General features: G+C 36.4%; 1 pseudogene; it reads left to right on the top strand.

Annotated features, from left to right (window-relative positions):
- The first annotated feature begins 2,113 nt into the window (after positions 1–2,113).
- On the top strand, positions 2,114–3,787 carry LOC103086604 (calcium-independent phospholipase A2-gamma-like; annotated as a pseudogene).
- The last annotated feature ends 8,981 nt before the right edge of the window (positions 3,788–12,768 follow it).

Raw genomic sequence — 12,768 nt, forward strand, 5'->3', positions numbered from 1 at the left:
AGGACATCAATGGAAATAGCAGGAAAAAGGACTCCAAAAATTTACTCCTCCATAAAAACAATGAAAAAACTGGCAGAGATGATCAGAATCAACTTTTCAGAATTCTGGAAATTAACAAAGGCTTTATTCAAGAAAAACAGCCATACCTCTTTAAGAACAGTAAGCTTTATGACATTTTTACTTGCCCCAGTCCCATCCCCTGGTCTCCAGCTCAGCAGTAACCTTGAAAACTAACAGCCTGTATTCCTGGTACAGGAAAATGGAACTGAATCTCTTTCAAAGCCTCATTCCCAGAAAAACAAAAACTGAAAAAATTTGTCACCGACAAACTTGCCCTATGAGAAATACTGAAGGAAATCGTTCAGGCTGAAATCAAAGGACACTATGCAGTAACTTGTAACCACATGAAGAAATAAAGTACACCATAAGGGAAATTTAAAAATACTTAGAGATGAATGAATAACAACATACCAAAACTCATGAGATGCAATGAAAGCAGTACTAAGAGGGAAATTTATAGCTATAAATGCTTACATTTAAAATGAACAAAGATCTCAAATCAATAACTTAATATTCCACCTTAAAAAGCTAGAAAACTGGAAAAGAAAGAAAAAAAGTAAACCCAAAGTAGGCAGAAAGAAGGGAATAATAAATATTAAAGCAGAGAATAATCAATTCAATATTGTACTGGAGATACTAGCCAAGGCAATTAGGCAAGAAAATGAACTGAGAGCATCCAGATCAGAAACAAATTAGATAGTAATGATCATTATATAACCTTATGAATAAACCAAAATCATGATTTATACATTTCAATGGGAAGTTTATAGTATGTGAATTTCTCAATTGTATAAAAGGGAGTCACACAAATCTTTATAAAATGTCTGTCTGCTTGTTTGCTTACCTGCTTGTTTAAAAAAAGAAAAAAAATCCAAATGCCTTAGACTAACCATTTTTCTGACTTCTTCCCTTTTTCCTACATGACATGATTTTATTATTATATCATGACTCACTGGTTTCCTTTTTTTGTTTTTCTAGCACATGGAGAGAAACACGAGGAATTAATTACCTTAGGAAGTCCAGACTCCCACACTATTAGTGAGGGACAAAAATCTTTAGGAACTTCCAAAACAACAAGGAAAGGCAAAGAAAAGTCTTCTGAGAAAGAAAAGATAGCCAAAGAAAAACAAGTGCCTCGCTTTGAGCCTCAGGTGGGTGTGATGCTTTTCTTATTGGAGTCATTTAATAAATTTAGATTCATTGGGTCCCTATTTTCCCATATCTTTTGAGTAAAACCTGAAAAATTCCATCTCCCTGTTTCCAGCAATCATCTAGACACCTTAAAGACATTCCTTGGGCACCTTCTGTAAGCAGTCTTCCTTAGTTTAGTGTCAAAAAGTGTTAATTGAGCTTTTAATATGTAAGACACTGTTTTGGGGACTTGGGTTTCTAATATTAATATTATAAAGTCCCTACCTTCAAGGAACTCACAGTCTAATGGAGGAGACTGAAAGTAAAGAGAGAGTTGTAATGTTAGATATGGTATGCACAGGGTAGAAAGGATAGGTACCTATTTCCGCCTCTGCCTAGAGGAGTCCTGAACTGAATCAGTGAGCAAAGACATTCAGAGGCAAAAATCCAACACAATTTGGTTTTTGAGCCACTAAGGTATGGGGTATGAGGCTGGAAGGGTAAGTAAGGGTCAGGTGGAGGGGAAATTTTAGAAAGCCTGGTTAGAAAGCTGGGACTCTATCTACAAGCCAGGGGTCCTGATTCCAAATTTTTTCAGGACCAGATAGGTAATCCCAATGATTAAGGGTAAGGAAGAGTATGTGGGTGGCAAGTTTGAGGAGTGCAAGCAGAGTCCTAAAGATACTCAAATTCAAGTTATTTAAAAACACTGAACTCAAAACAAATTACCTGTGAGGACAAAATCTTCCTATCATTTGTGATCACAGCTTAGGCTACACAGGGCTGGGAGGTGGGACTTTAAGAAGTGTACTGAATTTAAGAAGTGTACTGACTTTAAGAAGTGTACTGACATGATCAGATTTACATTTCAGATACCTTGGTGACTTTTAAGGGTATGAAATTAAAGGGGAAAAGATTAGAGATGGGAAAACCATCAGAAAGCACTGCAATAGTCCAGACAAAAGAGTACAAGCTGTACCAGATACAGGTCAGAGGAAGGAAGAAGAGGACAAATGAGGTTCTTCTAGTTTCTACTAAACAAAGTTCAGCTAACTCTCTTTCTCATCCCACTGAAGGTGTACAAACTTTAGTGTAGGTGGTTAAATTGGTGGATACATTCCCAAATTAAAGTATGATTCAGTCCAAAGAACAGGAAGAGGCAGTTAAAAACTGAGCAGACTATTAGCAAAGACAAAAGTGGAGAGAAGAAAAAGTGTTTATCTCTTCAACAAGACAAGATTGCCAGGATGAGTACTGATGACAGAACCTGGCCATTTATTCAAACATTAAGAACAACTGAGCCAAAGCTCTGCACTAATAGGGTTGAACAACTGACTTTTCATCTTCAAGAATTTCCTGAGGGAAAAGGAGTGGCTGCCAAGGAAAGAATTATTCCATATTTCTTATGACTGAGACAAATTAAGGATGGCATTCTTCAGGCTGCAGTTAGAGAAATTCTGGCCTTAATTTGGCTGCATGAATCCAGTGAAAGAAAGAGGAATCCTAATTCGCACAATTGATGATGGAAGAACAAGGGGTGTGTTTGCTCTTTAGACGTTGCGGAAATCAGGTGAACTCACTCAGAAGCCAGTTCACCAGCCCTCTGACTGCATTTGTGGTGGAAGTACAGGTGCCATATTAGCTTTCACGTTGGGGCTGTTTCATATGCCCTTGGATGAATGTGAGGAACTTTATTGAAAATTAGGATGAGATGTGTTTTCACAAAATGTCATTGTTGGAACAGTAAAAATGAGTTGGAGCCCTGCATTTTACAACAGTCAAACTTGGGGAAATATTCTTAAGGATAGAATGGGATACACACCAATGATAGAAACAGCAAGAAATCCCAGAAGTCCTAAGGTAGCTGCAGTAATTACCATGGTAAACAGAGGGAAAGTGCCAACAACTTTTGTTTTCTGAAACTATGGTCATTTTCCTGGAATCAACTCTTACCAGTTGGGAGGCTGTCAGTATAAGATGTGGAAGGCCACTAGAGCCATATCTGCTGCTCCAGGCTACTTTGCAAAGTGTGCATTTGGAAAATGATCTTCATCACAATGGAGATTTGCTTCCGAATAACCCCTCAGCATTAGCAATGCATGAGTGTAAAGTCTTTGGTCAGACATACCATTAGAGTGCCTAGGACACTGGACATCATGAGAGTGATGTGAGAAACACGGTGACATACCCAAGCTTGAACTGTCTAAAGTTATCAACAGTGCTACAGATAGAGAAGAAACCCATATAATACTTGATGATCTATTATATTACTTCCTGACACCTATTTTTAGATTCAATCTTGTCATGCGTAAAAACTTTACCTCTAGATGAAAGTTGAAACGAAAAGCTGGATAAGCTGCAGGTAAAAGAATCGAAGTACATAGAAAGAAATGAAGAAAAAAAATTAAAAACTTGCAAAAATATTGTCAAGAAAAAAGTTCTTCAGAAAACTAATGATTGGATGAAACTAAAAACTGACATGTGTGAAAGCCTCTGTTCTTTTCAAAATTTTGAAGAATGTATGCATATTCTCCAAAATGAAAGCCTGTTCAGAAGATCCACCAAATTTAGTAAGGAATTGTGGGATTCAGTTTGAGTTAACTTTCAAATACTCAAGAATTCTAGGGAATCCTGAAAGAGACAATGTTTAGAATATCTTGTGAAGCACAAAAGGTATGTTTGGTTACAGAATTCACATGGGAATTGGGTTTTTATGACATTAAAAATGAACTAAGCTTTAGGAACCTTAATACTGTGCTAGTTGGTTTTAGTAGCTATTAGTATTATATTGTTTGATGTTTGAAAGTTTAACATATGGGCCAAACAGGAAACCAAAAACTATAATAATATACTTTGTAGTTTTGCTTTAGTCACCAGAATCATGTTGAATTTATTTGATCCTCTATCTTGTTTCATATGGAAAAGCTAATTTCTTCTTAAATTTATATTACTTATGTTCTCACTAGCTACATTCTGCAATCCAAATACTGCCTTTTAGTGTAATATCATCTAAACAAATGCAGACAAATGGAACGCTCTCTATCAAATTACAATTACGTTTGAAATATGAAAGAGCCAGATGAAATTTTCTATTCAAAATGTGTTTCTTTCAACATTGTTTTGCTCAAAAACATAGGTGAAGTTCCAGTCAACCACCTGTCCCCCCTTGAAACTTCAAGATAATGCTGTGTGATAACTTTTCTAGATGTAGCTCCAGTTTATAAAATCAATTATTTGAATTTTCTGAGAAAATAGTCCTATCATTAACAACAACAAAACCATTCAAGTTTAAAGCAAATAATTCAGTCCATAAATTCTTATAGACACGTGGCCTTCCCTTAGTCCTCCATAGTGTTCCCTTCCCTAATCAAAACTTGATCCCAGAGAAGTTTCTGAAAAACTCACTTATCAAGCAATATAAAAGATGGTAAAAGCTTATGTACTGTGTTTTAGAAGGAAGAAATAAAAGAATATCCAATTGTGAGATTTAAATTTTCATCAGAATATTAAGGGAATATTGCAGAAAGCTAGGAGGTCTTTTTGATCACCTTAAAACCAAACTACACGTGAAAACTTTATTCAATGGCCCCCCAATCTCCACTTCCCCATCTGCGTTATGTAATATGGATTATTGACATTGTCTCAGTCTTATGTAAAATGCTAGTAACCTCATCAGACTCAAGCTCGTCTCCTTACCAGATTGCTACCAATGAGCCTCACTTATCTAGACATTTTCAAGTCCTATGTCAATCTGCTCCCAGCCTAAGGTCCGTGAAAGTGATCCTACAAGACAGCAAAATGTTAACTTTCCTAATGAATATATATCAAGTATATCCAGGCTTGGAAATGATCAACTATTCTCGCCCTCATTCTTGTAAAGAGATGGTATAGTGAGCCTAAATGCAATTTAGAATTATTTTTATTTACAGCTTTTAGGTGAAATTTGCATAGAGTGATATGCAACAATCTTAAATGTGCAATTCAGTGAGTTTTGACAAGTGAATTCACCATGTAACCCACATCTCTATCAAGGTTTAGATTACAGACCATTTCCATAAGCTTAGAAATTCCCTTAAACCTCTTTGCAGTGGATTCTGTCATCCCCATACCCCTCCCCCAGGCAAGTTTTGCCTGTTCTGGAATTTCATACAAATGATTCATACAAGAAGTACTCTTTTGTGCTCAACTTCTTTATTTCTGTATAATGTCTGTCTGTGGAATTCAACCACACTGTGGTATGCATTAATAGTTTATTACTTTTTAATGTTAAGTAGTAGTCCATGTATGAACATACTACAATTTGTTTATCCATTCATCAGTTGACAGATATTTATATTGTTTCCGCTTTTTAGGCTAATATGAATGAGGCTATAATAAATATTCTTTTCCACATCTTTTTGTGAATATATGTTTTCCTTTCTCTTGGCTTAAATACTTAAGTGAAATTATGGGTCATAGGGTAAAATCTAGATCCTTTTGAAAGGAGGAAAGCATCTGACCCCAAGGTTTCTACTTTACTTTGCCAGATATCCACTGCTCACCCTCAACAAGAAGACCCAAATAAACCCTACTGGATTTTGAGGTTGGTCACTGAATACAATGAAGCAGACTTTTTGGAAGTGAAAAAAGATACAGAACGAGCAGATGAAATCCGAGCCATGAAGCAGGCCTGGGAGATGACCGAGCCAGGAAGATCGATCAAGGTTACCTGAATTTGAATAGTTGTCCTTTTACCTTTCATTCCTGGGCATGGTCTGAAGGAAGAGCCATATTGGTGAAACAACATAGTCTTTTCTTTAGGAAATATCTGGAATTTTGTCAGGCATCAACTAACTAAATATTAAGACCACATTTAAACACACTGTGAAATGTTATTATCCGGATACCCAGATGACTTCCAAAAGCAAAGCACATAATGGTGCCACTTATGGCCCAAACTGTAGGTAGCCTTGTTCTTTCACATCATCTGGGATTAACACTCTCTGTCCTTAACACTCCCAACTAAGCAAGCATAAAAATGTTTAATATGTGCTTTCATGTAGATAGAGAAAAATCATGTGCTGCCCTTGTGGAATACACATACCTCATGACTCCTCCTCTCTATATTTTAGATAAGAGTCATTGCCATAGTGAAACATTATTTATATGTGCTTCATGTCCCCAACTCAGGGTTATTGAGGCAGATGAAAAAGGATCAGCAGCACCTGGATCTCAGCTGTAGCATATGCACAGCGTATGAGTTTTAGGACTTCTTCATTAGTTCTCAGAAATCACTGTCAAGATCATGGATGGTCCAGAATTGGAGTTTTTCTTTGGTAACTCATAAGAGCTGGTCTGGTTCTGACTGCCGTATTCATTCACATTTTCCTGTGTCTTCTGAGTACTGTTGAGATGGTGTTGCCTGTAATGTGTGTTGATAACGTCTGTCCTTTAGGCTGCCCAGGCGCGTCTCCATTATCTCAGCCGGTTCATTAAGAAAACACCTGATGCTGAGTGTGTGCCTATGTCTGAACGCCAAACCAAAGAAGGGGAAGAAGGTCAGTGAACCCTGCCCCAGCTTTTCCCCAAGCACGGAGCTGTTACTTGCACCTCTTCAAAGCTAGTCAGCAAGTCATGCTTGGTAAAAAGAAAAATTTCAGAATCTATTTCATTATAGGATTGTAAAGCTATAGACAGTTCTGTAAGAAAATAGATTCTGAAGCATTTTCTTTTTACCAGGCAGGTGTTCACTTTGTCCCCAAGTAGATTGATCTTCCGCATTTAAGAAAAGATGAAACCAGAAATGAGGGTGCCGCCTCGTTAGAAGGTAGCAGTATGTGAACTTGAAGGCAGGCTCACAACTATAAATCTGGCACCTTTCTAATCACAATAGCAATAAACAATAGCAATAAGAATCAAAGTAAGAAAGCTAACTACTTTCAGTGAACGATTTGTCATGGGCCTGGAGCTATAAAATACTAATTATTTCATCCAATACTCACATCAACCCACTGATATAAGTATTATTTCCAACTTGCTAGTAAGGACCCAGGCCCAGAGTAATTTGCTAAATTCACAAGCTACCCAGGGACAGAGGCAGCATGCAGGCAGAGCTCTCCATCACCCCAGGGCTCTTCCCACAAACACTTGGCTATACCTCCATCTATCACCATGCTGAGTTGTCCAGGGAGGCTGAAGACATTCACATCCCAAATCATGCCTTTCCACTTTTACATCTTCAGGAGTATAACTCAATAATTGTTATAAAAGTAATGTCCCTTAACATTTCATGTGAAGAGGACAAAAAATAAATATCACCCCAATCCTGTTATTCTGGGATGGGTGCTGCTGAAAGTGCTTTATGTTTATTATCTCACTTTAACCTACAGCAACTATGAGGTAGACCTTACTATTTCCATTTTGTAGATTTAGAGACCAAAGCTCAGATGGTCACCTTATTCTTCCTATGCCATACATCTAAAAAGTGACCAAGTTGGGATTTGAAATATTTCTAACTCCTAAAGTACTCACTCCTCTAATTGGTAGAGTTTAATGTAATGTTAGGAATATAAAGGTGAATAGAATACAGTTCTTGTTCTTTAGGCTCTTGATTTTATTATTAATTTTTTAAATGTTGTGCTAATTTGAATGTAAAAGGAAATTTATTGTACTGGACACATTAAGAATGGCAAAGAAGATTTTATTTATGACTATTGCAATAGGGGAGAGATTGAACTCAACTCTGAAAACAACAGAAACAAGTGAGGATTTATAACTAACTAGCAGGGAGTGGATGAAAAATTACTTACAGGAATCTGGTTAGGTATCAAAGGTCAGGGAAGAGAAATTTGATTAAATATCAAGTGTGGAGGAAGAGGAGTTTAATTGGATATCAAGAGTAGGGGGATTCTTGATAAACTAGTTTGGCAGGATTCTTGGCTAAAACTGGGATTCATCACAAGTCAAGGACAAGGCCTAGTGGAGAACAGAGCTCAGAGAAGGCTGACCTTATCATGTAACATACAGGCAAAAACGGCACAAATCTTAATTGTACAGCTTGATGTGTTTTCATATGTGTGTATATTCAGGAGCCACCACATTCAGATCAAGATAAAAAACCCTTAATACACCCCAACAGTCCTCTTCATTCTCTTTCCCAGCCTTTTCCTTCCTGAAAGTAACTATTTGATCTCTATGACCATTAATTAATTTTTCCTGTTTTTGAACTTTACATATTTATGTATTCTATGTCTCGCTGTTTTTGTATGTGATTTCATAGAATGCAAGTTTTTTCGGTAATGCATAGATCATATTTAGTAGAAACATCTTCAAGTGCCATAAAGGAGTCAGATACAAAGAGCTCCATGAGTTTAGATAACAGAGAGACTATACTATCAGGGAGTATGCTGTGGAAGAAGTGGCAGACAAACAAGGGCTTCAAGGATCTGGCAAAATCAACAAGTAGTGAAAGTGAAGGATCATCCCCCACAGGGAAGGAAGAGCATGAGCAGAGCATGCAGAAGGAAAATATCAGTAAGTATTCCCTTTATTGGTAGGATAAACACATATTTTAAAATAAAAATTCTGGAAAAGATAGTTAAGCACGTGATGGCTAGGGTTAAACATAGAAAAATATGTGTACAGGGCTTCATTTTGATTATCAGAGTTGGTAATCTGCTCAAGGACCTGATTACTAAATACTTAACCTAAAGGTAAAAGTGGGAAATTTATTTTTAAATTTTTAAGTAGCAGTTATATTTTCACATAGTTTTCTATGTCTATGAATGCTAAAAATAAAATTGCACAGATCGCATATACAATTGTCACTAAAAACAGATTCTTTTTGTTTTATCTACAGTATACTACATCTTTTATAACAAATTTTAAATATTTGGTTTCTAAAATGTTCTAAAATCTCTATTCTAACGCAAAGTTTTCCATTTTTTATATACATATATATATATATATATATATATATATACCACATCTTCTTTATCCATTCATCTGTTGATGGACACTTCGGTTGCTTCCATATTTTGGCTATTGTAAATAATGCTGCTGTGAACATGTGCATACTGGGGTGCATGAATCTTTTTGAAATAGTGTTTTCATTTTCTTCAGATATATACGCAGGAGTGGAATTGCTGGATCATACGGTAGCTCTATTTTTAGTTTTTTAAGGAACCTCCAGACTGTTTTCCACAGTGGCTTCACCAATTCACATTCCCACCAGCAGTGTACAAAGGTTCCCTTTTCTCCACATCCTTGCCAACCTTTGTTATTTGTAGTCTTTTTGATGATAGTCATTCAACAGGTGTGAGGTGATACCTCATTCCGGTTTTGATTTGCATTTCTCTGATGATTAGCATATTGAGCATCTTTTCATGTGCCTGTTGGTCATCTGTATGTCTTCTTTGGAAAAATGTCTATTCAGGTCTTCTGTACATTTTAATCAGGTTGTTTGGTTGTTGTTTTTTTATATTGGGTCGTATGCGCAGTTTATATATTTTAGATATTAACCCATTATCGGGGTGTATTTGGGGGTAATAAGGAGGGGTCAGGAAACAGAGACGAAAGATAAGAGTGAGCAGGGGTGGAAGACCTAGAGGCCAAAGCAGCCTGTCCGCAAGCAAAAAATGCTTCAAAGCATTCTTAAGTATGTTTTATTACAATTTTATTTTATTACAATTTTAATATATTTTAATTTTATATTTTAATATTTTATTAGTTTTATTTAATATATTTTATTTTATTTTAATATAACTTAAGTATGTTTTATTACAATTTTATTTTATTTTAATATTTTAATATTGTTTTATTACAATTTTATTTTAATATATTACAATTTTATTTTAATTTTTTGCTGTCCTCAAGCAAAAAATGCTTCAAAGCATTCTTAAGTATGTTTTATTACAATTTTATCTTAATATATGATAAGTTGAATTACACACCATCAACAAGAAATTTACTCCCCCTCCCACCAAGAAGAGGTGTGCTATTGTATGGTTCCAGTACATCCTATAGCACTGAAACACTGCCATGTTCCCCACGTACTGTTGCTGTAGAAGGAATCCTGCTTGAAAATCATGGGTCTGGCTATCTAGCTGTTCTCTGGAACTTTGTGTGTTGCTCCCACCTCTGCTGTTGGTGCACCACAGATTGGCCCTCACTCCTGAGGAAGCATCGCCCATAGGAGATTACAGTCCTGGTGAGAGATTTACATGCTCTGGCCTCTACATTTATATACATATATGTATATTTATGTACTCATTTATTTGTGACTCCCAAAATGCTACCTTATTCTTGCTACTTTCTATTTTCATATATAGTAGGTAACTTAGAACAACCTCCTTCATAATGCCAGAGGACATGTAAATAATATCATTATGGATTTCACTCATGCATTCTTTCTCAACAACACCAAGCCATCATCGAGATCAAGAGTTCAAACTCTGCTTTCAACTTCCCTTTTATTTCTGGAGGCCTCTGGAAAGTGCCTCTTCCAAAGGTTGGAGGTGATCTTTGTCTTTAGTCCCAATCTTTCTTTTCCCCAGGCTTCACAATCAATCAGTCAAACTATTCTTCACCATTTCTTTTAAACAGCTATTTTCTTACAATCTACGATGAAAGAAGTTTTCTGCCAATTCTGCTGCAAACTGAAACTCTTATAAAACATAATAAAATGACCCAGTGATGACCAATTGCTGTAAAAATATCTCTAAATGCATACTCTCACTTTCAGAGCTTATCCCACAGAGTACCAGTTTGCAGACGGACGATGCGTGCACACACACACATGCACGCATGGGCACACACTTGGAGTTGCACTGTTCTAGAGGTCCAAGATCATACTACACTTACACCCTATTCTGATACAACAGTTTTATAAGTGAAAATGAAGATTAGCCTTCTCTTCCGCTTTTATACCCTCCCTGTTTAAATGCATATTATTTGGCAGGATGCAAGAAAACACAAACATCCAATTAATCAAAAACATTTTCTTTCCAGTCAGAGTCAGCGGAGTTGGTGTCTTACAGAAACAATTCAAGTTTGAAATGCCAAAAATATATGTAACAAAAGTAGATAGGTTCATAAGAAAAACAAATGAACTTTAGAAATCTAAGTTCACAGAGCAACCATGATGAAAAAAGAAAAGTTATTAACCACTGGTTTCTAGAAGAGTCATATTGTATATAAGATGCAATATTTCAGGAATGTTTGTTTTATTTAATGTTATAAAGTGAAAAACATGACTGAATTTATGTTTCAATAATGGAGCAGAGTTGGGGTTTGTACTACTGTATTCTTTATTTCTCACGGGTATCATGCCTATAAAAGCATGATATTTTTGAAAAAATAGTTTTGAAAAATTTGATGTTACTGTTTTTTACATTTTTAAAGTTTTACATTAGATTATATTTCTATGAATAATCCCTTTTAACAAGTTGTTATAAATTAAACACTTTACAATATTCCTGGAGACTATTCCAACCACACGTGAAAAGCAAGATTAAACAGCCAGTGGGAGGGTGGCATTTTTTGCATGGCAGAGTGAAGACTTGACATATCCTCTCCCCAAAAGCAATGATAAACTGGAAAAGATTAAGAAACATTTCAAAATTCTGAGGGTGTACAACTAAATGAAAAATATTTATTAAAAATAAAAACAAAAAGATAAATTAACTTAGTTGGATAAATTTCTTGTTACTTTGGTAACAACCACAAATTTAGTGACTTAACACAAACTTCTTGCAGTTCTAGAGGGCAGAAATTCTAAAGTTAAGCTATTGGCAGGGCAGCATTCCTCCTGGAGGCCCGTGGAGAGGATCGGTTTCCATTTTCAGCTTCTAGGGCCATTGACTCTTTGGCTTACGGCTCCTTCCTTATATTCCAGGCCAGCAGCAGAGCATCTTCAAATCCCCCTGTCTCTCTTTCCTTCTCCCTCTCTCTCTTTCCTCTATGACCATCACTTCATCTCCTTCTTGGATTCTATCTTTTCTACCTTCCTCTCTTTTTCCCTTACAAGGGTTTAGCCCAGCTGACTAATACAGCATTATCTTCCCATCTCGAGATCCTTAATTGCATCTGCAAAGTCCTTGTATGGTAGCATATTCATAGGCTTCAGAGGTTAGAACATGGATATCCTCGGAGGTCCATTAGTCTGTCTACCACAGTTAGCCTACCAACTATTGCATATTAACGTGGGGTTCCCTCATCAGCCCCAAGGTCTGTAGAGTGGTAGCCAGGAGAACCAGCAGTCTTGCTGCCAATGCTAAAAAGGATTTACCTGATTTGAGGCTCCATGGAAAAGTTCTGTGCCCATGGATATTGTTGCAAGGAATAGTGAACTTGGTGGCAAACAACTGGAATAGCCAACATCACAGCTGCTTGAGACTGTGATACTGGTCAGGAAAGCAAAAAGTAAGCCAAAAATTAAATAAAGAGATCTGTGTAACAAAGCAGATATAGTGATTTCAACCTTCAGGAATGTAGGATGTCCACTTTAACCATACATCCATATCAGAAAGGAAGAAATAAAACTGTGTTGTCAGACAAATTGATCCTGTATATTGAAAATCCTAAGAAATCATGGGAAAA

The sequence above is a fragment of the Lipotes vexillifer genome, unplaced genomic scaffold (assembly GCF_000442215.2).
Source record: "Lipotes vexillifer unplaced genomic scaffold, Lipotes_vexillifer_v1.1 scaffold112, whole genome shotgun sequence".
NCBI classification, from domain to species: domain Eukaryota; kingdom Metazoa; phylum Chordata; class Mammalia; order Artiodactyla; family Lipotidae; genus Lipotes; species Lipotes vexillifer.